Source organism: Biomphalaria glabrata, unplaced genomic scaffold, assembly GCF_947242115.1.
Source record: "Biomphalaria glabrata unplaced genomic scaffold, xgBioGlab47.1 scaffold_19, whole genome shotgun sequence".
NCBI lineage: Eukaryota > Metazoa > Mollusca > Gastropoda > Planorbidae > Biomphalaria > Biomphalaria glabrata.
In genome coordinates, this window is record NW_026602932.1 from 411,808 (window position 1) to 438,772 (window position 26,965).

General features: G+C 32.5%; 1 long non-coding RNA gene across 12 annotated transcripts; it reads right to left on the minus strand.

Moving 5' to 3' along the window:
- Positions 1-26,965, minus strand: LOC129924167 (uncharacterized). 12 transcript variants are annotated; one of them, XR_008776128.1, is made up of 11 exons: positions 26,541-26,965; positions 26,343-26,437; positions 26,031-26,172; positions 25,842-25,936; positions 25,430-25,617; positions 23,753-23,881; positions 22,451-22,626; positions 4,399-4,437; positions 3,189-3,465; positions 2,011-2,189; positions 1-1,882 (listed from the first exon to the last, which is right to left on the minus strand). It is a non-coding gene; the product is annotated as an uncharacterized LOC129924167 (long non-coding RNA). The 12 variants fall into 12 exon arrangements; XR_008776126.1 differs by having other exon boundaries at positions 3,189-3,907; XR_008776125.1 differs by having other exon boundaries at positions 4,399-4,458.

Genomic DNA, 26,965 nt, shown 5'->3' on the forward strand with positions numbered 1-26,965 from the left:
AAGAAATTCAAAAATGAGACTTTAATTTCAATGACTAAGGCAGCAGTTACAATCTAGTACATAAACATTAGAAGTGGCCATCATGACAGCACTAGTTTTAAAACAAACTTTAGAAAAAAAAAACTGCTAGTTATTTTGACAGTTGTTCAAATATAAAACAGATTTACACATAGTAAAATTTTAAAAAAAGAAAAATTCTGAAACTTACAGGCAGTCCCAGGTACAGAATAATTAAAACTGACAGAGACCACTGGTCAACAGTACAGGAAACAGCATAGGCTCTATTTTAAGTACTCCACCCTAACCCATATAATAGGCAGAAATACAAGTATACAGCTTAGCACTAGCCTACAGAAGTAAAATTTAAAATACATAAAAGTAGCTTTGGGAGCGCCAGTTCACAATTATAAAAATTTACCTGTTAATAAAATCTAGGTCTAATGTTTGTTTTGTTGGTTTTACATGTGTTCCATCAGAAAGAGAGATAACATGTTAGCCGTAACCTCCAACAGGACACTGAGTGTTAACGCCAGAGACTATGGAGATGACAAAGTGGATACCCCATGATCACCAATAGATAATACAAAGTGAATTAGTATTTGAAAATTTTAAACACACTAAGGGGATAAACTCATTGCTTTAGTGAAGACTGACAATACCAAGTAGTAAATATTATTATACTCTTTATTTATAGCAAAATATGTAGGTCCTAGCTGGGGAATACTGCATACTTCTCACTAATCTTCGGACTTGAAGATAAGCCTTATTATTATTATTTATGAAAAATTTCTCCTCTAAGAAATCAGACAAAAACTCAAAACTGTATTCATGGTAACAGCAAAACATTTATATTATAACAGCATAGAATATGTTAACAGTTTTATTTTAAATATAATAATATAACAATATTATAATAGAACTAAATAATGTCAAGTCGCTATTTATACTGTAAAAAAGCATAGATCAAATTGTGCAGGGATGTGACACAAAAAATTATATGATAGCACACTAAAGCAGGGGAGATAACAAATTGAATTAAAAGCATAATCTAGCAAGGCTTTGGCGTTGTGACTGTACAGAGTATTGAATGTTAACTGAAGACACGTATAGTTGTTACAACATTTTCCGGTGGAAGTGACGTTCTGCTTTAGAATTCATGAATAATTAAAGATATAAAAGTTTGCTTAATACTGGTACAATAATAATAACGATAATATACCAAAGCACCTTCCTCCTTCAAAATACAAAAACATGTAACTGAAACAACAAGAAGATTGAGGGAAAAAAAAGGAATATTTAAAAAAAAATGAACAAATGACTGGACTGATTGTCAAGATATACCTAAATATAGAACAAGATTTATACAAGTCAATTATGGTGATTCCACCTAAATAGTTCTCACAAAGTACATCACTTGAGTACTTGTACCTGTTCATTGTTCTATCCATTGTATCTGTTAGGTTTTCTGACCTTGCGACCACTTCCGGTAATGTAACCATGTTGTGAGGTTGGGTTACAGGGTTCAGGGTGTATAACTGTGGGTGTAGAAGTATTTGTCGCCACTCTAGTAGGTGAGCATGGTTACTCAACCTGAGGTTAGGAGCATTCTTCATTGTTTCCTACTGAGTCCCATATTGCAGCTTGGTCACTAAAATTGTCTTGAGAAGGTCTGGTTTTGAAGTAGCATTAGGGAAATGTTAATTTCTTTCAGACGCAGTAGGAATGTAAAAACATCAATGCCAATTAGCAATCAAAAGATAATGACATATTCCCTTAGAGCACAAGGAAGTCTCTAAATGATGGTAGAAAAGGAAAATCTCTAATAGATCCGGTGTGTCTGTGTCTTTGCCTCTAGGAATTGTTTTACTTCTCAAGATGTTCACTGTCAATACAAGAGAACAAAATTTGATAAAAACATTTTTATAGTCAGTGAAACACAAAACTTGGCAAAGCTTTACTCAGGGGTTTAGTATAAAGAAAATATAAAGAGATATACACAGCATTGCTTACCATTGTATTCCATACATCTCTTGACCCATTTTTTGGTTTACATTTCATCTTCATGTTGGTCTACATCTTCATCATGTTGGTCTACATCTTCATCATGCTGGTCTACCTCTTCATGTTGGTCTACATCTTCATCATGTTGGTCTACATCTTCATGTTGTCTACCTTTTCATCATGTTGGTCTAAATAAGAATTTAAAAATTAATAAGAAAAACTTTTGCCTTGAAAAGGAAAAAAAAAATTCTTTTGTTGCTTTTCTTTTCATGTTAAACAAAACTATTATGATGATGCAGGTTTCACTTTATGTTTTAACTTAGTATTTTATGAATAAACTTTTAAGAAAAAAAAAATACACCCAAGACATCTAATACAGCAGCAAAGAATAACAAACAAATAAAGTTTTAAAAATTTTAAGGTTAATTAAGTCATTTAAGTCTAAGGAACTTATTGGAGATTTTCAATTATGCCAGAAAACAAATAACTAGCTATGTAGTGTATCTGGTGTACAGAATACAGAAAGCTTTAATATTTAGAGTGAAAATTATGCTATTAAGTTTGTGCATTTCTAGCAAAATGAAATCACAACTAAGTTCTTTTTCTTGCAGTACAAACTCATTGGTTTTGTTGAGTTGGCAACAGCAGTCTTTCCTTCAAAATCTCCAGGTTTATTCTTTTTTTTTATATATATATTTTTATTTCACTTTATATTGTTTCAGCAAATCTCTTTATTGTTTGCTTTTCTTTTTCTATCCTTATCTATTGTATTTCTTTTAGAATGTACTTAAAAATCAAAAAGTAAGCTAAGAGCAAATTACTAAGTTTAAAATTCCCACCAGATAAGATCCAAACAAATGAAAATTTAGTTTGATTATGATTACCCGGAGGATTACCACTATAGCAACGACAATATAGATACAAACAGGAACAACATTCACACACAAAACATACAAAGACACAGTCATACACAACCACTGGTTAATAAACTAAACCTCTTTGTGATGTGACTAATGACCATGAAACACACTGACAGAAAATGGAGTAAAAGAGTTATAAAATCTTTCTGTTCTAGCCTTAATGAAGAGGAAGCGACCACTTTATCCAGATCTGATGTAACTGGTTTAGTGGCTGCAGATTGTCCTCAAGAATGCATAAATGAGATCAGATGTTTCAACATTACTTACATGTACATTGCACTTGATATTCTTGTCGAATGTTTGACATGTTTTAAATGTTTCTTGAGAGCTGAAGAGAATCTACTTCCTTGACCAAATGTTCAGCAGAATAAATGTCATCAGGCAAGATATGAGCATCAAGATGACCATACACAGTCCAGTGCACATATCACATGACCAGGCAGCCATCCTTTCTTATGAGAAGACAAAGTCTTAGTGTAGTGACCTCTCTTGCTTAAATTTTTTCTTGTAACTTGGTGCACAAAATAATTGAGAACTGAAATGACTTCAACAAAAAATTATGAAAATCTAGGAGAGAAAAAAATTCTAAGTAGAGGAAAAGTGACAATTATAATACACATTTTGTTAATGTTTTATTTCTTTGATTTTATGCACATCTGCACAATTTAGGCCATGTCGTGCCTGCAGTCCCTTAAAGACTACTCTCTCTCTCTACATAACAGGGGCTAAATTCTATACAGTTAAATCATTAAAATCAAGGTCTATTCACAGTTAAAATAGTAAGGGTAGTAAAAATTTAATAATTGGGTAAAAATCTAATGTAAATAGTACATGAATAAGATGATAATTCCCCTCTCCCTTTTCGAGTTAGTTGTTAGTAACACCAGGTTAGTAGCAACAAAATCATGTAGAAATAGACATGGCTTTATTTAATTTAGTCTGACTGTTGTTGACTTGTAGCACCAAACTGCTGGTAGGCAACTAAACTGTTGAAGGCATAATATATCTTAGCTAATAAGAACTTGAACAACTTCCTTGTGAACAAAACTAAATATAACATTTATAATACTTGTGATCACATGAAATAAATGTAGTAGACTTAAGTAATAAAATTTCTTACAATCTAACTCACTACAATAACACAACCTTTCAGTCTTACATTCTGGAGTCGTCTCCCCTAACTAAGACCCAGTGACGACAATGCCACTTTTGCATCATTCACATTCAATCGCTTACCTCTTACCACAGTCACCATAAAAACACACACACTCCATAACACTTCTGCTTGTCCAACATTCTTTCACTGAATCAAGCCCCAAGCATCCTACTTGTCCATATGTTAGACTTTGCAATGACCATGTTTTTAATCATACTAGTTACATTTAGCAGACACTCTGGCACATATTGGAAATAATAGTGCAAATATTATGACTAATCAAGCTTTAAAAAACTCTAAATTAGATTCTTATTTCTGTACCTTGATATCTGTCAACAAAAACAACTGATACATTTGAACCTAAGGAAGAACAAAAAGAATCTGAAATATAAAGTTGTGTAACAAAAACTTGAAAGAGTTCAAGGTAACAAAACTTAATATATAGATATAAATTGCAGATATAGGCGAGAACCTAAAAAATTGGAATTTTATTTTCTAGCTTGATATCTGTTAACAAAAAATTAAACTTCAGTAAAAAGAAGTGTGATTAAACATTTCAAATATATAAATTCATATGTTGCTAATGAAACTAAAAAAAAAAAAAGTGGTTCTGGGAGTAATAAGCAGGACTACACATTTGTAAAAACACTGCAGATTATATATAATATATAATAACCATAATCATATATATTTATTTATAATGGTAATCAAAACTAACATAATATAATATAATATATATATATAGAGAGAGAGTTGAATGAATACTTGATGTGCCCCAACAGTTAATAGGACACTTGAGGTGCCACATAAGTTAAAAGGACAAGCAGTTGTTAGGACACTTGTGGTGCCCCAACAACTGATAGGACAAACATGAGGTGAACAACAGTTGGTATGATGGATGAGGTGCCCAACAATTGATAGGAAACTTAGAGTGCCCCAACAATAAGACCATTGAGTTGTTAGGATGAATGAGATGCCCCATGATAGGATACTTTAGGTACCCCAACAGTTAATAGGAGACTTGTGGTTATCTAACAGTTGGTAGGAAAAAGAGGTGCCTTACCAACTGATAGGATACTTGAAGTGCCCTACCAAACAATAGGACAAGAGGTGCCCTACAAATTGATAGGACACTAGAGGTGCTCTACCAATTGTTAGGATACTTAAGGTGCCCTACCAATTGATAGGATATTGAGGTGCCCCATCAGTTATAAGGACATTTGAGGTGCCTAAAAAGTGTTGAAACACTTGTGGTGCCCCAACACCTGATTGGACAAACTTGAGGTGGACAACAGTTGGTATGATCGATGAGGTGCCTAACAATTGATAGGACACTTGGGAGTGCCCAAACAATTGATAGAACACTTGGAGTGCCCAAAAATAAGATTATTGAAGTGCCGAACAGTTGTTAGGATAAATGAGATGCCCCAACAAATGATAGGACATTTGAAGTGCTTCAACAATAGATACGATACCTAAGGTGCCTCAACAGTTAAAAGGATATTTGAGGTGCCCAAACAGTTGTTAGGACACTTGTGGTGCCCCAATAGCTGACAGGACACACTTGAGGTGCCCAGCAGTTGGTATGAGGGATGAAGTATTCCAACAATTGATGACCATATAGGTGCCCAACAGTTGGAAGGTATTGATATTTTTTGTTTTTGGCACATCAGCACAATTAAGGCTATGTCATGCCCATAATCTCTCAAGGGTTATTCCCCCTTCATAGCTCAAGAGCTAAGTTTTATACAGTTGGGTCATTAAAAACAAGATTCATTCACAGCTCAGATGGTGAAAATAGTAAACATTTACATAAATTAATAAAAATCTATTTTTAATATTATATATTCACAATTGCTTTGCCCTATCACAAATCAAACACTCGTAGACAGTTAAAGGATGAAAAAGGTGCCCCAAAAATCGACCAGACACTTCAGGTGCACCAACAATTAATTAGTAAATAGTATATTGAAGTTGGACAGTGTAAATTTTGACACAGGCAGACAATATTTTTATGCCAATGTATATTACATATCTCATCAAGTAATAGTCAGTAATTTTGTGCAGTACAAGTATATATATTGCATTGAAGTTGATTTGTAATTGTAAATTTTGACACAGGCAGACAATAAATTTGTGTATATTATATATCTCATTAGTAAATAGTATGTAAGCACTCGTAGACAGTTGAAGGATGAAAAAGGTGCCCCAAAAATCGACCAGACACTTCAGGTGCACCAACAATTAATAAGTAAATAGTATATTGAAGTTGGACAGTGTAAATTTTGACACAGGCAGACAATATTTTTATGCCAATGTATATTATATATCTCATCAAGTAATAGTCAGTAATTTTGTGCAGTACAAGTATATATATTGCATTGAAGTTGATTTGTAATTGTAAATTTTGACACCATAGACAGTAAATTTGTGTATATTTTATATCTCATTAGTAAATAGTATGTAAACACTCGTAGACAGTTGAAGGATGAAAAAGGTGCCCCAAAAATCGACCAGACACTTCAGGTGCACCAACAATTAATTAGTAAATAGTATATTGAAGTTGGACAGTGTAAATTTTGACACAGGCAGACAATATTTTTATGCCAATGTATATTACATATCTCATCAAGTAATAGTCAGTAATTTTGTGCAGTACAAGTATATATATTGCATTGAAGTTGATTTGTAATTGTAAATTTTGACACAGGCAGACAGTAAATTTGTGTATATTTTATATCTCATTAGTAAATAGTATGTAAACACTCGTAGACAGTTGAAGGATGAAAAAGGTGCCCCAAAAATTGACCAGACACTTCAGGTGCACCAACAATTAATTAGTAAATAGTATATTGAAGTTGGACAGTGTAAATTTTGACACAGGCAGACAATATTTTTATGCCAATGTATATTATATATCTCATCAAGTAATAGTCAGTAATTTTGTGCAGTACAAGTATATATATTGCATTGAAGTTGATTTGTAATTGTAAATTTTGACACCATAGACAGTAAATTTGTGTATATTTTATATCTCATTAGTAAATAGTATGTAAACACTCGTAGACAGTTGAAGGATGAAAAAGGTGCCCCAAAAATTGACCAGACACTTCAGGTGCACCAACAATTAATTAGTAAATAGTATATTGAAGTTGGACAGTGTAAATTTTGACACAGGCAGACAATATTTTTATGCCAATGTATATTATATATCTCATCAAGTAATAGTCAGTAATTTTGTGCAGTACAAGTATATATATTGCATTGAAGTTGATTTGTAATTGTAAATTTTGACACCATAGACAGTAAATTTGTGTATATTTTATATCTCATTAGTAAATAGTATGTAAACACTCGTAGACAGTTGAAGGATGAAAAAGGTGCCCCAAAAATCGACCAGACACTTCAGGTGCACCAACAATTAATTGGTAAATAGTATATTGAAGTTGGACAGTGTAAATTTTGACACAGGCAGACAATATTTTTATGCCAATGTATATTATATATCTCATCAAGTAATAGTCAGTAATTTTGTGCAGTACAAGTATATATATTGCATTGAAGTTGATTTGTAATTGTAAATTTTGACACAGGCAGACAGTAAATTTGTGTATATTATATATCTCATTAGTAAATAGTATGTAAACACTCGTAGACAGTTGAAGGATGAAAAAGGTGCCCCAAAAATCGACCAGACACTTCAGGTGCACCAACAATTAATTAGTAAATAGTATATTGAAGTTGGACAGTGTAAATTTTGACACAGGCAGACAATATTTTTATGCCAATGTATATTATATATCTCATCAAGTAATAGTCAGTAATTTTGTGCAGTACAAGTATATATATTGCATTGAAGTTGATTTGTAATTGTAAATTTTGACACCATAGACAGTAAATTTGTGTATATTTTATATCTCATTAGTAAATAGTATGTAAACACTCGTAGACAGTTGAAGGATGAAAAAGGTGCCCCAAAAATCGACCAGACACTTCAGGTGCACCAACAATTAATTGGTAAATAGTATATTGAAGTTGGACAGTGTAAATTTTGACACAGGCAGACAATATTTTTATGCCAATGTATATTATATATCTCATCAAGTAATAGTCAGTAATTTTGTGCAGTACAAGTATATATATTGCATTGAAGTTGATTTGTAATTGTAAATTTTGACACAGGCAGACAGTAAATTTGTGTATATTATATATCTCATTAGTAAATAGTATGTAAACACTCGTAGACAGTTGAAGGATGAAAAAGGTGCCCCAAAAATCGACCAGACACTTCAGGTGCACCAACAATTAATTAGTAAATAGTATATTGAAGTTGGACAGTGTAAATTTTGACACAGGCAGACAATATTTTTATGCCAATGTATATTATATATCTCATCAAGTAATAGTCAGTAATTTTGTGCAGTACAAGTATATATATTGCATTGAAGTTGATTTGTAATTGTAAATTTTGACACAGGCAGACAGTAAATTTGTGTATATTATATATCTCATTAGTAAATAGTATGTAAACACTCGTAGACAGTTGAAGGATGAAAAAGGTGCCCCAAAAATTGACCAGACACTTCAGGTGCACCAACAATTAATTAGTAAATAGTATATTGAAGTTGGACAGTGTAAATTTTGACACAGGCAGACAATATTTTTATGCCAATGTATATTATATATCTCATCAAGTAATAGTCAGTAATTTTGTGCAGTACAAGTATATATATTGCATTGAAGTTGATTTGTAATTGTAAATTTTGACACCATAGACAGTAAATTTGTGTATATTTTATATCTCATTAGTAAATAGTATGTAAACACTCGTAGACAGTTGAAGGATGAAAAAGGTGCCCCAAAAATCGACCAGACACTTCAGGTGCACCAACAATTAATTAGTAAATAGTATATTGAAGTTGGACAGTGTAAATTTTGACACAGGCAGACAATATTTTTATGCCAATGTATATTATATATCTCATCAAGTAATAGTCAGTAATTTTGTGCAGTACAAGTATATATATTGCATTGAAGTTGATTTGTAATTGTAAATTTTGACACAGGCAGACAGTAAATTTGTGTATATTATATATCTCATTAGTAAATAGTATGTAAACACTCGTAGACAGTTGAAGGATGAAAAAGGTGCCCCAAAAATCGACCAGACACTTCAGGTGCACCAACAATTAATTAGTAAATAGTATATTGAAGTTGGACAGTGTAAATTTTGACACAGGCAGACAATATTTTTATGCCAATGTATATTATATATCACATCAAGTAATAGTCAGTAATTTTGTGCAGTACAAGTATATATATTGAATTGAAGTTGAACTGTAATTGTAAATTTTGACACAGGCAGACAGTAAATTTGTGTATATTATATATCTCATTAGTAAATAGTATGTAAACACTCGTAGACAGTTAAAGGATGAAAAAGGTGCCCCAAAAATTGACCAGACACTTCAGGTGCACCAACAATTAATTAGTAAATAGTATATTGAAGTTGGACAGTGTACATTTTGACACAGGCAGACAATATTTTTATGCCAATGTATATTATATATCTCATCAAGTAATAGTCAGTAATTTTGTGCAGTACAAATATATATATTGCATTGAAGTTGAACTGTAATTGTAAATTTTGACACAGGCAGACATTACATTTGTGTATATTATATATCTCATCAAATAATAGTAATTTTGTGCAGTACAAGTATATAAAATTGTATTGAAGTTGGACAGTAATTGTAAATTTGGACACAGGCAGTAATTTTGTGCTGATGTATATTATACATCTTAAGTAATAGTCAGTAATTTTGTGCAGTAAAAGTATATATATTTATATATACATTCTATTGAAGTTGGACAGTGAAAAGATTAAGAAGCACTCTTCAAAGTGATGAGCTATATCAGTGCTAGTATTCAATGACATTACAGGAAGATAATCAGTATTGAAATATATTACTGATAATTTTGATTTTCATTTTTAATTTTTATGTTCTATATTTAGAAAGCTGTTGACAGTATTGTTCTTGTCAAAATTTGGTATCACTGATATTGTGTCCTTGTTAAATTTTGTCTTTTTTCAATGTGTAAAAAAAATATATATATATGATCAGAACATAAGGTTTTAGAGGTCGCAGATTTAACACTAGTAGATTTTTGTGTTTAGACTATTGTTTATTTTAATGTTTACATTGTATTAATATTGTGCACAATTTCTTGGGGTCTTTAAGTCATTTTTATTTATATTTGTAAGTATATGTAGTATTTCTTGAAAATTTTCTGTCTTTTTTTACTGCTGTACTTGTTTGTTTTTATATATTGACCAAATCTTGCTTTTGGAACAGGATGTGCTTTAGGGTAAGAGAGTGAGGTCAATGTGTTGCTCGAATCCTCCTCAATTTAATCAAAGTTTTCAGTGCACTGAGTCATCATCATATCATCATTTATATAATTGTAACATTTTGGTATAAACTTTGTTACATTTTTTTTTTACATTATAATATTTTATTAATTTTGTTTTCTCTTTCTATATGACCAAATAATATATTGTAAAAACATAATAATTGATTATGTGATTGATTATTAGATTGTTGACAATTTAGTGTGTTATGTTAATCACAATAGTATTGGCTTGATAATATTGTAAACTATAAAAGATATTAGATATCATTATTATCTATAAAAAAGTATAGAATGCCATTGTACTTTGATAAGTATTAATAGATACATGGATGGATATACTGAACTAAAGAAAGTTGCTGAATCGTTTGGTCTTAAAGATGAAGAAAAGAAAGATGTTTTGACATAAATGGAAAGGAAAGAAAATCAAGTTGATATTGAAAGAGTTGGCGAGAGCACAAAGAGAAGAGAGAAATGCAACTAGATGCTGAAATAAATTAAAAGGAAGCAAAACCAGACAAAGAATCAGAAATAAAAAAAAAAAACAACTGAAAAATAAAAGCTGCAATTCAAAACAAGGGAGACAAAACAGAAACTACCAAGCGTGAACATATAGAGAATATTTACAAAGCACAAAGAGAAGAGTGAAATGCAACTAGATGCTGAAAGAAATTAAAAGGAAGCAAAACCAGACAAAGAATCAGAAATAAAAAAAAAAAACAACTGAAAAATAAAAGCTGCAATTCAAAACAAGGGAGACAAAACAGAAACTACCAAGCGTGAACATATAGAGAATATTTACAAAGCACAAAGAGAAGAGTGAAATGCAACTAGATGCTGAAAGAAATTAAAAGGATGCAAAACCAGACAAAGAATCAGAAATTAAAAAAAAAAAACAACTGAAAAATAAAAGCTGCAATTCAAAACAAGGGAGACAAAAAAACTACCAAGCGTGAACATAAAGAGAATATTTATAGGCAAAAAATGAGGGACCTTATGAAACTGATGAAATAAATAGTTATTTTCAGACTATCTGTAAAACTTGCAATTACAATGAAGATACTTGTTCTAATATATTCATCTGTAAACTAAGTGGCAAGACTTTGAGTGTTATTAACTCATTAATAGAAGAACAAAGAAAGAAATGCATCCTGTTAAAAGCAATATTATTGGAATCTAGATCACCAAAGAGAAATTTATTATCAACATCAAAGACAAGAATCTAATTCTCCAAACTATAATGTACCAAGAAATAAATAGATAAGGAATCGGAAATCAGAATAGGTAAAGTAATAATGTTAATATAAATGAAGTTCAAGCAACAGTGTATAATATTAAACTAGAACTATAATTTCTTCCAACATATGTTAATGGTGTACTAGTGAAATATACCACAGTCATTACAAATGATAAACGTGTTACACAAGATACTATGACAGGTATAACTAAGAACATATGACAGGCTTAACTAAGATAATATGACATGTAAAACTAAGAAAAAAAGACAGGTAATACTATGAAAATATGACAGGTAAAACTAGAACTTATGACAGGTAAAACTAAAAAAATATGACAGGTAAAACTAAGAAAAAAATGACAGGAAAAACTAAGAAAAATGGACAAGTAAAACTAAGAAAATATGAAAGGCATAACAAAGAAAATATGACATGTTAAACTAAGAAAATATGACAGGTAAAACTAAGAAAATATGACAGGTAAATATAAGACAAATTTCTTTATTAAGCACTCAAAGAATGATTTCAATGGGAATTGCAAATATATTTTGATCACCACATTAAATGCAGAGGTCAAAGACAAGCTAATTATCACACATTTGTTGTTATATTTATTGTTACAAACGTTCAATGGAATATAGATGAAGACATCTAACACAGTTATACATCCGTATGAATTTCTTTTTTAAGCACTCAAAGAATGATTTCACTGGGAATTGCAAATACATTTTGATCACCACATTAAGTGCAGAGGTCAAAGACCTGCTAATTATCACACATTTGTTGTTATGTTTATTGTTACAAACGTTCAATTGGAATATAAATGAAGACGTCTAACACAGTTATACATCCGTATGAATTTCCTTTTCTAAGCACTCAAAGAATGATTTCACTGGGAATTGCAAATACATTTTGATCACCACATTAAGTGCAGAGGTCAAAGACCTGCTAATTAGCACACATTTGTACACAAATGTTTGTAGATATCCTCATTACAATTCAATAAAGTTCAAAACCTCACTGGTTACATCACTTCACAGTGTCTCAATGGATAAGAGATGAGCGTGATACAAACGACAATCCCAACTGTTCCTGCACAATCATCATATATCTGATGGCTTATATTTTCATCCTTTTTTTTTTAACTCTTGTTTTGCAAACGTGCATCAGTTGAATAGTTGGAGCCCAATAAAAAGTTTCAGGCTTGCTTTTTTCACTGACTCCTGTTTTGAGCTTGTTGACCTACAGCTTCATTTTGATGAACTGACTGTAACAATATTTTTGATGACGTCGTGTTCAAGCTATTGAAGGTGGTCTACAAGCATCCGGTTTGAGGGCTGAATCAGCCTCACAAACTTCGCACTCAACTAATGTTGAGTGAGTTGAATCAGCGTCAAAGCTTGCACTCAACTAATTATGTCCCAACTATTATTCAACTGAGCCGAAATAACCGGTTATTTTACAAACTCATTCTTCTTTGTTGTTTTTTTGAATGCCTTTTAACATTCCAAATTATGATGATGCTTTGTCCAAGGCATTGTAGCACGTGAAAAAAATGCAAAACAAGAAAAAGGATGTGCACTGTTGGGTTGTCTACAAATGCACAGACATAACCAACAATTTCGTCTGGGATCAACAATTCAATTGATGACAATATTACTACATCTAGTCCTCAGCTAAAAATCCTCAATTTTTCAAAAATGAATACAATATCCTTTCCTATAAGTACGAAGATGGTCATGGAGACCGATCTTCTTTGAAAAAAAATCCTCAACTACATCCTTTAAACATGAAGATGGCTAAAGAACCCAGTCTTCACTTTTAAAATTCCTCCATTAATCATTCCTATGAACACAAAGATGGCTAAGGAGTCCAGTCTTCGCTTTTAAAATTCCTCCATTAATCATTCCTATGAACACGAAGATGGCTAAGGAGTCCAGTCTTCGCTTTTAAAAGTCCTCCATTAATCATTCCTATAAACACGAAGATGGCTAAAGAGTCCAGTCTTCGCTTTTGAAAAGTCCTAAGCTAAACATAGTAATGTCATCAATTAAATGTGTTTTCTCCGCAACTATTTAGTTGGTCTGCAAGTGCAAATGTTGATTAGTGTGCGCTGCATCACGAGCGGCAATATTTCCTTTGATGGACACGTTCATATGTTCCTTGAGTGTGACTTAATTATTGATTTTTACAAACGTTCAATCAGAATATAAATGAAGACGTCTAACACAGTTATACATCCGTATGAATTTCCTTTTCTAAGCACTCAAAGAATGATTTCACTGGGAATTGCAAATACATTTTGATCACCACATTAAGTGCAGAGGTCAAAGACCTGCTAATTAGCACACATTTGTACACAAATGTTTGTAGATATCCTCATTACAATTCAATAAAGTTGTTACAATACCTCACTGGTTACATCACTTCACAGTGTCTCAATGGATAGGGTAGAGATGAGCGTGATACAAACGACAATCCCAACTGTTCCTGCACAATCATCATATATCTGATGGCTTATATTTTCATCCTTTTTTTTTTAACTCTTGTTTTGCAAACGTGCATCAGTTGAATAGTTGGAGCCCAATAAAAAGTTTCAGGCTTGCTTTTTTCACTGACTCCTGTTTTGAGCTTGTTGACCTACAGCTTCATTTTGATGAACTGACTGTAACAATATTTTTGATGACGTCGTGTTCAAGCTATTGAAGGTGGTCTACAAGCATCCGGTTTGAGGGCTGAATCAGCCTCACAAACTTCGCACTCAACTAATGTCGAGTGAGTTGAATCAGCGTCAAAGCTTGCACTCAACTAATTATGTCCCAACTATTATTCAACTGAGCCGAAATAACCGGTTATTTTACAAACTCATTCTTCTTTGTTGTTTTTTTGAATGCCTTTTAACATTCCAAGTTATGATGATGCTTTGTCCAAGGCATTGTAGCACGTGAAAAAAATGCAAAACAAGAAAAAGGATGTGCACTGTTGGGTTGTCTACAAATGCACAGACATAACCAACAATTTCGTCTTGGATCAACAATTCAATTGATGACAATATTACTACATCTAGTCCTCAGCTAAAAATCCTCAATTTTTCAAAAATGAATACAATATCCTTTCCTATAAGTACGAAGATGGTCATGGAGACCGATCTTCTTTGAAAAAAAATCCTCAACTACATCCTTTAAACATGAAGATGGCTAAAGAGCCCAGTCTTCACTTTTAAAATTCCTCCATTAATCATTCCTATGAACACAAAGATGGCTAAGGAGTCCAGTCTTCGCTTTTAAAATTCCTCCATTAATCATTCCTATGAACACGAAGATGGCTAAGGAGTCCAGTCTTCGCTTTTAAAAGTCCTCCATTAATCATTCCTATAAACACGAAGATGGCTAAAGAGTCCAGTCTTCGCTTTTGAAAAGTCCTAAGCTAAACATAGTAATGTCATCAATTAAATGTGTTTTCTCCGCAACTATTTAGTTGGTCTGCAAGTGCAAATGTTGATTAGTGTGCGCTGCATCACGAGCGGCAATATTTCCTTTGATGGACACGTTCATATGTTCCTTGAGTGTGACTTAATTATTGATTTTTACAAACGTTCAATCAGAATATAAATGAAGACGTCTAACACAGTTATACATCCGTATGAATTTCCTTTTCTAAGCACTCAAAGAATGATTTCACTGGGAATTGCAAATACATTTTGATCACCACATTAAGTGCAGAGGTCAAAGACCTGCTAATTAGCACACATTTGTACACAAATGTTTGTAGATATCCTCATTACAATTCAATAAAGTTGTTACAATACCTCACTGGTTACATCACTTCACAGTGTCTCAATGGATAGGGTAGAGATGAGCGTGATACAAACGACAATCCCAACTGTTCCTGCACAATCATCATATATCTGATGGCTTATATTTTCATCCTTTTTTTTTTAACTCTTGTTTTGCAAACGTGCATCAGTTGAATAGTTGGAGCCCAATAAAAAGTTTCAGGCTTGCTTTTTTCACTGACTCCTGTTTTGAGCTTGTTGACCTACAGCTTCATTTTGATGAACTGACTGTAACAATATTTTTGATGACGTCGTGTTCAAGCTATTGAAGGTGGTCTACAAGCATCCGGTTTGAGGGCTGAATCAGCCTCACAAACTTCGCACTCAACTAATGTCGAGTGAGTTGAATCAGCGTCAAAGCTTGCACTCAACTAATTATGTCCCAACTATTATTCAACTGAGCCGAAATAACCGGTTATTTTACAAACTCATTCTTCTTTGTTGTTTTTTTGAATGCCTTTTAACATTCCAAGTTATGATGATGCTTTGTCCAAGGCATTGTAGCACGTGAAAAAAATGCAAAACAAGAAAAAGGATGTGCACTGTTGGGTTGTCTACAAATGCACAGACATAACCAACAATTTCGTCTTGGATCAACAATTCAATTGATGACAATATTACTACATCTAGTCCTCAGCTAAAAATCCTCAATTTTTCAAAAATGAATACAATATCCTTTCCTATAAGTACGAAGATGGTCATGGAGACCGATCTTCTTTGAAAAAAAATCCTCAACTACATCCTTTAAACATGAAGATGGCTAAAGAACCCAGTCTTCACTTTTAAAATTCCTCCATTAATCATTCCTATGAACACAAAGATGGCTAAGGAGTCCAGTCTTCGCTTTTAAAATTCCTCCATTAATCATTCCTATGAACACGAAGATGGCTAAGGAGTCCAGTCTTCGCTTTTAAAAGTCCTCCATTAATCATTCCTATAAACACGAAGATGGCTAAAGAGTCCAGTCTTCGCTTTTGAAAAGTCCTAAGCTAAACATAGTAATGTCATCAATTAAATGTGTTTTCTCCGCAACTATTTAGTTGGTCTGCAAGTGCAAATGTTGATTAGTGTGCGCTGCATCACGAGCGGCGATATTTCCTTTGATGGACACGTTCATATGTTCCTTGAGTGTGACTTAATTATTGATTTTTACAAACGTTCAATCGGAATATAAATGAAGACGTCTAACACAGTTATACATCCGTATGAATTTCCTTTTCTAAGCACTCAAAGAATGATTTCACTGGGAATTGCAAATACATTTTGATCACCACATTAAGTGCAGAGGTCAAAGACCTGCTAATTAGCACACATTTATACACAAATGTTTGTAGATATCCTCATTACAATTCAATAAAGTTGTTACAAAACCTCACTGGTTACATCACTTCACAGTGTCTCAATGGATAGGGTAGAGATGAGCGTGATACAAACGACAATCCCAACTGTTCCTGCACAATCATCATATATCTGATGGCTTATATTTTCATCCTTTTTTTTTTAACTCTTGTTTTGCAAACGTGCATCAGTTGAATAGTTGGAGCCCAATAAAAAGTTTCAGGCTTGCTTTTTTCACTGACTCCTGTTTTGAGCTTGTTGACCTACAGCTTCATTTTGATGAACTGACTGTAACAATATTTTTGATGACGTCGTGTTCAAGCTATTGAAGGTGGTCTACAAGCATCCGGTTTGAGGGCTGAATCAGCCTCACAAACTTCGCACTCAACTAATGTCGAGTGAGTTGAATCAGCGTCAAAGCTTGCACTCAACTAATTATGTCCCAACTATTATTCAACTGAGCCGAAATAACCGGTTATTTTACAAACTCATTCTTCTTTGTTGTTTTTTTGAATGCCTTTTAACATTCCAAGTTATGATGATGCTTTGTCCAAGGCATTGTAGCACGTGAAAAAAATGCAAAACAAGAAAAAGGATGTGCACTGTTGGGTTGTCTACAAATGCACAGACATAACCAACAATTTCGTCTTGGATCAACAATTCAATTGATGACAATATTACTACATCTAGTCCTCAGCTAAAAATCCTCAATTTTTCAAAAATGAATACAATATCCTTTCCTATAAGTACGAAGATGGTCATGGAGACCGATCTTCTTTGAAAAAAAATCCTCAACTACATCCTTTAAACATGAAGATGGCTAAAGAGCCCAGTCTTCACTTTTAAAATTCCTCCATTAATCATTCCTATGAACACAAAGATGGCTAAGGAGTCCAGTCTTCGCTTTTAAAATTCCTCCATTAATCATTCCTATGAACACGAAGATGGCTAAGGAGTCCAGTCTTCGCTTTTAAAAGTCCTCCATTAATCATTCCTATAAACACGAAGATGGCTAAAGAGTCCAGTCTTCGCTTTTGAAAAGTCCTAAGCTAAACATAGTAATGTCATCAATTAAATGTGTTTTCTCCGCAACTATTTAGTTGGTCTGCAAGTGCAAATGTTGATTAGTGTGCGCTGCATCACGAGCGGCGATATTTCCTTTGATGGACACGTTCATATGTTCCTTGAGTGTGACTTAATTATTGATTTTTACAAACGTTCAATCGGAATATAAATGAAGACGTCTAACACAGTTATACATCCGTATGAATTTCCTTTTCTAAGCACTCAAAGAATGATTTCACTGGGAATTGCAAATACATTTTGATCACCACATTAAGTGCAGAGGTCAAAGACCTGCTAATTAGCACACATTTATACACAAATGTTTGTAGATATCCTCATTACAATTCAATACAGTTGTTACAAAACCTCACTGGTTACATCACTTCACAGTGTCTCAATGGATAGGGTAGAGATGAGCGTGATACAAACGACAATCCCAACTGTTCCTGCACAATCATCATATATCTGATGGCTTATATTTTCATCCTTTTTTTTTTAACTCTTGTTTTGCAAACGTGCATCAGTTGAATAGTTGGAGCCCAATAAAAAGTTTCAGGCTTGCTTTTTTCACTGACTCCTGTTTTGAGCTTGTTGACCTACAGCTTCATTTTGATGAACTGACTGTAACAATATTTTTGATGACGTCGTGTTCAAGCTATTGAAGGTGGTCTACAAGCATCCGGTTTGAGGGCTGAATCAGCCTCACAAACTTCGCACTCAACTAATGTCGAGTGAGTTGAATCAGCGTCAAAGCTTGCACTCAACTAATTATGTCCCAACTATTATTCAACTGAGCCGAAATAACCGGTTATTTTACAAACTCATTCTTCTTTGTTGTTTTTTTGAATGCCTTTTAACATTCCAAGTTATGATGATGCTTTGTCCAAGGCATTGTAGCACGTGAAAAAAATGCAAAACAAGAAAAAGGATGTGCACTGTTGGGTTGTCTACAAATGCACAGACATAACCAACAATTTCGTCTTGGATCAACAATTCAATTGATGACAATATTACTACATCTAGTCCTCAGCTAAAAATCCTCAATTTTTCAAAAATGAATACAATATCCTTTCCTATAAGTACGAAGATGGTCATGGAGACCGATCTTCTTTGAAAAAAAATCCTCAACTACATCCTTTAAACATGAAGATGGCTAAAGAACCCAGTCTTCACTTTTAAAATTCCTCCATTAATCATTCCTATGAACACAAAGATGGCTAAGGAGTCCAGTCTTCGCTTTTAAAATTCCTCCATTAATCATTCCTATGAACACGAAGATGGCTAAGGAGTCCAGTCTTCGCTTTTAAAAGTCCTCCATTAATCATTCCTATAAACACGAAGATGGCTAAAGAGTCCAGTCTTCGCTTTTGAAAAGTCCTAAGCTAAACATAGTAATGTCATCAATTAAATGTGTTTTCTCCGCAACTATTTAGTTGGTCTGCAAGTGCAAATGTTGATTAGTGTGCGCTGCATCACGAGCGGCGATATTTCCTTTGATGGACACGTTCATATGTTCCTTGAGTGTGACTTAATTATTGATTTTTACAAACGTTCAATCGGAATATAAATGAAGACGTCTAACACAGTTATACATCCGTATGAATTTCCTTTTCTAAGCACTCAAAGAATGATTTCACTGGGAATTGCAAATACATTTTGATCACCACATTAAGTGCAGAGGTCAAAGACCTGCTAATTAGCACACATTTATACACAAATGTTTGTAGATATCCTCATTACAATTCAATAAAGTTGTTACAAAACCTCACTGGTTACATCACTTCACAGTGTCTCAATGGATAGGGTAGAGATGAGCGTGATACAAACGACAATCCCAACTGTTCCTGCACAATCATCATATATCTGATGGCTTATATTTTCATCCTTTTTTTTTTAACTCTTGTTTTGCAAACGTGCATCAGTTGAATAGTTGGAGCCCAATAAAAAGTTTCAGGCTTGCTTTTTTCACTGACTCCTGTTTTGAGCTTGTTGACCTACAGCTTCATTTTGATGAACTGACTGTAACAATATTTTTGATGACGTCGTGTTCAAGCTATTGAAGGTGGTCTACAAGCATCCGGTTTGAGGGCTGAATCAGCCTCACAAACTTCGCACTCAACTAATGTCGAGTGAGTTGAATCAGCGTCAAAGCTTGCACTCAACTAATTATGTCCCAACTATTATTCAACTGAGCCGAAATAACCGGTTATTTTACAAACTCATTCTTCTTTGTTGTTTTTTTGAATGCCTTTTAACATTCCAAGTTATGATGATGCTTTGTCCAAGGCATTGTAGCACGTGAAAAAAATGCAAAACAAGAAAAAGGATGTGCACTGTTGGGTTGTCTACAAATGCACAGACATAACCAACAATTTCGTCTTGGATCAACAATTCAATTGATGACAATATTACTACATCTAGTCCTCAGCTAAAAATCCTCAATTTTTCAAAAATGAATACAATATCCTTTCCTATAAGTACGAAGATGGTCATGGAGACCGATCTTCTTTGAAAAAAAATCCTCAACTACATCCTTTAAACATGAAGATGGCTAAAGAGCCCAGTCTTCACTTTTAAAATTCCTCCATTAATCATTCCTATGAACACAAAGATGGCTAAGGAGTCCAGTCTTCGCTTTTAAAATTCCTCCATTAATCATTCCTATGAACACGAAGATGGCTAAGGAGTCCAGTCTTCGCTTTTAAAAGTCCTCCATTAATCATTCCTATAAACACGAAGATGGCTAAAGAGTCCAGTCTTCGCTTTTGAAAAGTCCTAAGCTAAACATAGTAATGTCATCAATTAAATGTGTTTTCTCCGCAACTATTTAGTTGGTCTGCAAGTGCAAATGTTGATTAGTGTGCGCTGCATCACGAGCGGCGATATTTCCTTTGATGGACACGTTCATATGTTCCTTGAGTGTGACTTAATTATTGATTTTTACAAACGTTCAATCGGAATATAAATGAAGACGTCTAACACAGTTATACATCCGTATGAATTTCTTTTTAAAGCACTCAAAGAATGATTTCACTGGGAATTGCAAACACATTTTGATCACCACATTAAGTGCAGAGGTCAAAGACCTGCTAATTATCACACATTTTTTGTTATATTTATTGTTACAAACGTTCAATTGGAATATAAATGAAGACGTCTAACACAGTTATACATCCGTATGAATTTCTTTTTTAAGCACTCAAAGAATGATTTCACTGTGAATTGCAAATACATCTAGATCACCAGATTAAGTGTAGAGTCTCAATGAATGAGAGATGAGTGTGATACAAATGACAATCCCAAATGTTCCTGCACAATTATATACATGTAATGGATTAAATCTTTTTTTTTACATTTGTTTTGCGAATGTGCATCAGTTGAATATCTGGAGCCAAATAAATAGATGCATCATGAGCGGAAACATTTCCTTTGGTGGAAACGTTCATACTGATTGTTCATTGAATGGGTTAGGGTTAGGATTTTTTGCATGCAATTGTATCACATGGAATAGTAGATTTTTGTTTTCACATTAACTCCCAACATGAAAATATAATGCACATTTTTCCACACCTTAGAAATGAAACATTTTAAGAGTATTCAAGTCAACTTAATATGTCATTATATTGCACATAATCACAAGAAACCATAAATGTTTTTTTTCACACTATCACACACTGAAGAATTGAAACAGTTTATTTAGTTAAAGATCTACATGAAGTCAAGTCAACTTGTTTATGCAATAGTACATATCACTGTGAATTGGAGATCCTTTTTTTTTTGTCCAATTAAGTACTGGGGTGTTAAGACCATGCACATTAACACATAGTTGCTACAATAGTAACTTTAATCATCCCAATCTCCAGTAACTTGAATCATCCCAATCTCCAAGTGGCAAAGTGAAAGTTGATGGTGATTCACAACTTTTCATTTTTGTGTTTGAATTCCATATTTAGAATACATTACTATTGAATTAATCCAAATGACAAAGAATCCAATTCCATTATTTGTTGAAATATATTTACATTTATACAGTTGGAATTATTTCAGAGCAATGCAGTTTTTCTGAAAAATTTAATAGGAACATCCACATATTTTAACTGAAATTAAAATGGTATATCACTAAGTTTAACAAATGAAAATTCAGTTTACTTTCATAACTAGACACTACTAAAACAAATACAATACAGATTTCTTTAACTAGACAGGTGAACTTACAAGTTGTGTGTGAAGTGTTTGTGAAGTAATTACTGACATCATAATATACAAAACAAATACAGGAACCATGCATACATATACAACTAATGCAGGATATTTAAAGTATCATGCACATACAACATACAACTAATGCAGGATATTTAAATTATCATGCACATACAACATAAAACTAATGCAGGATATTTAAAGTAACATACACAAACAACATACAACTAATGCAGGATCATCACTTTACAAAAAAATAAATGCTGTGAAGTATAAGAATATTTCTTACCTTATTCTTAATATGGCTCCATTTGAAGAAATGGCAGACGAACTTAAGATAAAACATGTTGATCATTTGTAGATCGGTAGAATCTTTTCACAGTGAGAGAGACGTTTAATGTTCCTTCTGTAGCCTTGAAATGTTCATCCTTTTTCCTTGACCTCATGTTTAATTGACCATTTAGTCTATAAGTGAGATAAGAAAAATGCACTGTTTAACAAATACATCACATTTAAATGCATAACCTTTAAATGCAATATTGATAAAATTTCTTTTCATTCAAGAAGAGCTTTTTCTGTCTCAGACCTAATGTTTAAAAAGAATGTGTTTTTTAGTGATGGTCATTTTGTTTTCAAATAATAGTCATACTATCTCACTGTGTGATGGAAAAATAGAAAAGGTTTATGAGACTTCATGGTATTTTAATGTCAATTTTTTTATGTATCTCTCTTTGATAGGAGGTATAGTGGCTGAGCGGTAACACACTTAGCTTATAAAGTTGAAGTCCCAGGTTTGAATCCTGATATTTTAAATTTTGGGACCTTTGGGTACGTCAAGATTCTACCCAACTCTAATGGGTACCTGACATTAGTTGGGGAAAGTTAAGGCGGTTGGTTGTTGAGCTGGCCACATGACACCCTGGTTAACTGTGGGCCACAAAACATGACCTTTACATCATCCTTCCTATAGATCGCAAGGTCTGAAAGGGGAACATTTTTTTAAATAAGAAAATCACATTCAACTTTTCATTTGGCTATATACATAAATGTGCCACAAAGAATGAAGCAAATTGCTTATTTTAAATTTTTAGGAAGTAATGCAGTCTAATGTGAGTTCATTAATTTGTGTTTTTAACCCAACAGCTCCATCTTTTAGGTTTTGAAATGCTATCCAATTAAACAAAAGGAGGTAACTAATTTTTTTTTAAAATAATAATTAAATAAATAAATAAATAAGTAAATAATACAAACAAAATAAATAAATTACATAAATAGAAAAATATAGCTAGTTTTAAAATACTTCAAATATCAAAAGTATAAGTACACATTTTAAAAATATCTAATTTCACAAGTAGGCCTTATAAGCTACCCTATCTAGACTTTTATTTAAAATATTTTTAGAAAAACAAAAGACTATACAGATCTGGCTTAAGTTTTGTGTTTTGGTTCTAAACTAGCTCTTATTGTCTGAAAGTTTAAGAAACTATTGCTAGGGTCCTAAAAAAATACATCAGAATTAGGCTCCTATTGTAAAAACAATGCATCTTAAAGCAAAAGCTCTTGGGTTATAGTGTAAAAAAATATTTATTACCTTGATATGTAGATCACTAGATAAACTTTATGACAATAAAGTTGACAGTGGAGAATCAAGGCATCAGTGAAGAATCAGTGCACAATGATTGAGCCACTAACCTCCAGATCAGTAGCATGTAGAGTCTGTCTTTAAAAAAAAAAAACTTGAATGTTGAAGCAAATTTACAAATTTAAAGAAAAATGTCAATCTAAAAAAAAAAAAAAAAAGGAAACAGTAATAGCCCTTGCCCAAGTGTATTAATATATATATATACTAGATATATTTTACCAGCGACCCGCGGGTCTTTATTTGCTTATTACTGTCGAAATAGGGTTTTTAAAACATTTAAACGAAATAATAATGTAATAAATAAAGCGAATGTGTAAATGTAAAAATAGTATGAATGAAGCCATCAAATCAAAATAGCTAATCTACTTAAATCCATTTTTTCAAATTAAAACATTTGCTTGTAGGCCTACATATATTTGATTAAAATTTGAAATGAATAGACTTAATTTTGTATGTTCATGTGTTAAAGTATAAAGTAGATCTTGAGGTAGACAAAGATCTAGATCTAGACTAATCTAGAGTTAAAAATTGGCTTTTATAGAGTTCATTCTGTGCTGCGCATGCGTGAACTTTTTTCATGAATGAATATAGGCCTATCTCAACACGGCTACGCAGCTTTAGCGAACAGCGAACGAATGTATTAAAAAAATTTAAATGTTACTTTGATTAAAATATGAAATGAATGGACTATAATTAGTATGTTCATGTGTTAAAGCATAAAACTATCTTTGCAAAAAAAAGTTTTATCATCTTCAATAAGAGTTCAATAAGAGTTTTAGACCTAGGCATAGACTATAATGAACTAATGTAAAAATGATTTTGTAACACAAATTTGAAGGTTAATTTTATTAAATAATGAAATAAATAAACTATATTTTGTATTTTCATGTGTCAAAAAAAAAAAATAAGTGCAAAGTTTAGTTCTAAAAATTAGATCTAGATCTAAATCCTTTCGATCTTTTCTCATGTCAACATTGTAAACATCGCCTAGATCCATAAAATACTATAGCTGTAATAGAGCTGGTCTTTTTTTTTTTTTTTTGATGGTCTTAAGTTTGTTTTAGGGCCACAATACATACACTACGGTCTAAGTTGGTACCCAAGGAACAGTTCTGCCAAGTTTTATCAAGTTTTTATTTTTATACTGGAACATACATACATACATACGCCAAACATTCTGCTTTATATAATATATATATATATATATTAATAAAATATCAACCTTACAAATCAGAAGGTAAGTTATTATAAAAATGTATGCACCATTCAAACAGTAAATGTGAAGCAGCTCTTGTGTGGTTGCAACTACACCACCTTATTAAAAGTTCACATTTTGGTCCTAATTTGTTAACTTTAGAAGAAAACATGTAGATTATAAACCTAAAACTAGAGCAATGTTTGAAAATTTGCTGACCAAACAACCCATGGTTAACCAATGGCCATAGAAACAGTTGAGCTTGACACTATCTGACCCATGATCACTTGGTCTGAAACGAGTACTCTAAAACTAGTACTCTAAAACTAACATTTTATGTTTTTATAACAGATTTTTATATGCTTTTAAAATTATTTTTTTTTTTTACTTTGCTTTAAGATATTTGACTGGTACACTAGAATTCAACTCACCTATTGTTCTTAGAGAATTAACTAAGTAACCTTGGACACAAACTTGATCTCCTTGGCCTGATATATCCAGACTCATGACAGTAAAGTGGGTCACTACCAATGCAAGAAAGGTGTACACACTGTTTGGCAGAGTGACTTGGCAATGAAGACTTGTGTATCATAGGGGTGCACTGCTGATAGCTGATACCCTGAAAACAGTTTGTGATTACATAATCTTATTTGATTGACCTAAATTTGGTAAATTAATAAATGCCTTTTAATATTATATTAGTTATGATGATGCATTGTCCAAGGCTAAGTAATGCATCAAATAACAAAGATAGTTATCTAACAAAATAAATACCTATAGCTTTTAATATTTTCTTCTTTTGTAAAATTTGTTTGGTGAATGAAAATAAAACTTTGTACTCACTGTGTAGCCATCTTCATAGTCTTGAGAAATGAACAAGACAGACCATTAGACATTTGTTGATATGCAGTTCAGGGTTATGCTAACCAAATCTAAGGCTTGACCAAAACACAGAAAATAGTTCAGAATAATGTTTAAAAAATTTGAATAAATTGTTTCAGAATTAACTGTTGAAGAAAAAAAATGTCTTACTTTGGCTTTGAAAGCTTTAATTCATACAAATGCCAAAGAGAAAACTGTAATGATCTGATAGCAGATTACCAAGGAATAGTAGTTGCTTGGATAGGATGACAAATTGGTACTGTTGGCAACAGAATGTTTTCTTGTTAAGATTCTGAAATATGGAAACATCATATACTGAATTAGAATCTCTCTTAAAATACACTATCTCATGATATTAAAATAACATTGTTATATAATAATAGTAAAATAATATATTTAATTTAATTTCCATTATCTTTTTTGTAAAATGTGATTTGAATGAAATTAAAACTTTGTACTCACAGTGTAGCCATCTTCATAGTGTTAAGAGATGAACCAGACAAACCATCAAACATTGGTTGATATGTAGTACAGGAATATGCTAAGCAAATCTGAAGCTTGACCAAAAACACAGAAAAATGTATAACAAGTTATTTTTAACATGCAATGATAAATTATTTTAGAATTAGCAGTTAAAGAAAAGAAAAAATTAAGTCTTACTTTGGCTTTGAAAGCTTTAATTCATAAAAATGCCAAAGAGATAACTGTCATCTGATAGCAGATTACCAAGGAATATTTGTTGCTTGGATGACAAATTGGTACTGTTGGCAGCAGAGAATGTGCACTTGTTAAGCTGATTAAATATGGAAACTTGAACTACAATATCTCTTAAATACACTATCTCATGATATTTAAAATAACATTGATTCTATGAAAACAATAGTTAAGCCTATAAGTATTGCATGGTTTGACTATGTTAAATAAGATATGAAGGAAAAATACTTGCCCTATAATTAGACTTCCCATGATGTTTACTTCTAGATTTAATTTCTTCATTCATATATTTACCTGACCTGTCTGTTTACAGCTTTGGCTTTTATCTTCCAGGCTAGTAGTTGATTAGTAATCAATACTCAACGTCTTGA